Consider the following 3,291-nt stretch of genomic DNA (forward strand, 5'->3'; position numbering starts at 1 on the left):
TGCAGAAACTGCCAAAAAATAGTTCTGACTTTAAATAGCTGACTCTGATTAATATTTTTCCAAGCTATCACCTTTAGCCATTGCTAAAGCAGGCCAGTAAACCAAGTTAAAATTAAATCTTGCTCTTTATTGTTTTAGTGAGTTTATTAACAGTAGGTTGATAAGATAAGTGTTCATCATAAACCAAGGCTAGATGTCAGCCTCCTCATGACTTTCTCTCCCTGCCCTTCCTCATAACTAGTTTATGTAATTAGAGCAGGTTTTAGACAACTAGATAACCAAAAATTTCAGGTGCTCTCCTAGTCCCTGTCGGCTTCAGTAGGAAAACAAAATAACTAATATACATACAATATATGTTCAAAACAAATTATGGCATTATGTAAAAACATATGCAAGATCATTTTACTGAACAGAATTAAAAATTCTTCATGTTCATCTCCATCTGTGGAGGTATTCAAAATTTGATAAGACAAGGTCCTGAGCAACCTGACCTAGCTCTGAACTTTGCTCTGCTTTGAGCAAAAGGTTGGACTAGATGACCTGCAATAGTCCCTTCCAGCCTGTCTTTCTATTGATTCTATCTATCTAGAATTTGAAATACATGAGAAAGCCAGGGTTTTTCTGTCTTGCCTGGCAGGGAGTGTATGATAGTTCATTTTCTCTTCTCATGTAGAAACAGGATAAGGTGTTCCATGTACATCATATAAAGCTTTGAGGAAGGCTAAGAGTAGGAGAGTGTTTGAGACAAAAGTAAAAAATAAATAAATCCTTTTGCCTGAATTTTCCTGTTTTCAGTAAAAGAAAACTTGGTACCGTCTTTGTAATACAACAGAATAGCATCAAATAAAGAAGACGAAAAGGTAGGAAAGAGGCTTGTACACTACCTGTAGGTGAAGATCAAAAGGGGAAAGAACACACTGTTACATGAAGAGGAAAATTGGAAGAGGAGACAGATGAAGGAGTCTTTGAGCTACCATCAGAACCATCCAAAGGCCAGGTAATAAGGTAGATTTTTACTATCCATATAACTTTTTGATTACAAGGATCCCATGTGTCAGGGTACAGACAAACCAAGTCATCAGATCGCCAGTGTTGAGGACAAACTTTTGGTTTCAGGAAGGTAGGACTTCAGTTTTACTAGGAAAGCAGTATTTCAAATCTAACTGACAGGAAGGAACTGATTGAAAACCTAAAGGTGGGAAATAATTTGGGGATGAAAGTAATAATGTAATAACAGCCTTTGCTACTGCACAGAAAAAAGTGGGAAAACAGCTTTGACACAACCTAGGGAGCTGAGACTGAGATCACCTAGGAAGATAATGTAAGGGATCAGGAAGTTCAAGTGAACTGGTAGCTTTTGAAAGGGGCTATTCTAAACATATAATGACAAACCTGGTTTAAAGAGTTCAGAGACAGTGAGCAGAAAGAGACACTATGGTGCCTGCATCAGGAAAGCTTCAAATATCCAAAATGTAGAAGGAGTTGTATGAGATCTCAAAAAATTGGCATGTGCCAGAAGGACTGCTATAAAGGAATAACAAAAATATAGACAAATAAATTTAGGAAGATTGTAATGCAAAATATATTTCAGTTGAAGATGTCAAAGAAAATTTCTGTTAAAATGTCAAAGGAAGAAGAAAACAGAGGAGAGTAGAGGGATTTAGTAAACAGAAGGGAAGACAAACTGCAGACAGTGTTGGAGTATTCAACACTTTCTTTGCTCGAGCCTTCACAAAGGTAAATGGCAGTCAATTCTGTAATGAAATTAATTTTAACATGGAAAAGGGAATGCGCTACAGGCATGGTGTTGGTGGGACTGCTGAATATTTAGATTTAATATATGTATTCAAGTCAACAGTTCCAGATAAAATTCACCCATAATTCAATGGTGAGAATTCAGGCAGTAACCTGAGAACTATTTTAGAAAATATTTGAATATATTCTGATATGCCATATATTTGAAAAACTGTGGAGGATTACAAGTTCCTAGAAAATTGGTCAAGCATACATGGAAATGAAATATGGCTAATATGTGACATGGACTCAATCTAATATTCTTCTTTTATGGGACAACTAGCTTATGATCGAAGATATAAAATATATTAATTTTATTTGATTTTAATACACTTTTTAGATGAACTAAGAGCAATTCAGAAGTAAGCACAGAAGAAATGCTCTAGGGGAAATTATGTTTGGGTGCACAATTGGTGAAAAAAAGTTCTTGAAGAGCAGTTACAAATGTTTCACATTCGTACTTAGGTGACATTTCAAATGGGGTCCTTAAGAAGTCTATTCTGATTAATTTTCTAGCCCATATTTTCATTAGTGGTTTGAACCATAAACTAGCAATGGAGAGGACAAAGGTAATACCTTCTAGCTGATATTAGACCATAAAGGCTGTTTTTTCAGCATTCTCAGACCATCATGGCTATAGCAAAATGCCATGTGGAAATAGGCATACACATTTCAGAACAAAAGAGAAAAGGGAAAGAGACTTCCAGTACTAATCCAAGTGAATTATTGCTGATGAGGCAGTAGAAATTGGCCTGCAGAATTAGCTCTGAAATTCTTAAGCCTGTCTGCCGGGCCCCGGTCTGAGACCTGCAGTCAGCCACCAGAGATGGCCAGGGCAATACTAGGAATTAAAAGGAAGAGGTTTCCTTCCAAACATATACTGAGATGTGTCTGGAGCAGTCAAGCTTTTACAGGTAACCTGAGAATGGATCAACAGATAGATGCTCAGCTAGATAACAAATTTGTAGTGGAGTAAGTTTAGTGGAGGAAGGCAGAAGGCTTTCTGAGAGACCATGGAATTTGGCACAAAACTTTTCTTATCGGCAGGAACCAGGAACTATCAAGGGTACAGAGAGCTGCTTACAAGGACCTTAAACATACAGCTCTGCATGTGAAGAGGAAAGAGGTTCTAATGTGATTTGAGGTATTACTGAATGATTAGGGAAAAAACTGATAAATTCAGTTTGAAAAATAAGGATGTGTTTGCAATAATGGAAAAAAAAGAAAAGAGGTGAAGTTTGTAGGGAGAAAGAGTATTTCTCATTATACCAGCCACTTTCAGTTGATTGAGGTCAGTATTGATCCCTCACTCCCTAGCCTTCTTGGAATGCTTTATTTATTTTTGTTATGTCTTGAGTTAACTGTGGACAACTCCTGTGTGTTTTCTCAGTAGCTGGACTGAGTTTTGTGTTTCATCTTTCCAGACCTCAGGAAAGCCTGTGAGGATGATCCTTTTATGCTGAAGCTTTTTCCAGATAGCTGTATTTGTAACTTGGC

This window comes from Harpia harpyja, chromosome 6, assembly GCF_026419915.1.
Source record: "Harpia harpyja isolate bHarHar1 chromosome 6, bHarHar1 primary haplotype, whole genome shotgun sequence".
Lineage (NCBI taxonomy): Eukaryota > Metazoa > Chordata > Aves > Accipitriformes > Accipitridae > Harpia > Harpia harpyja.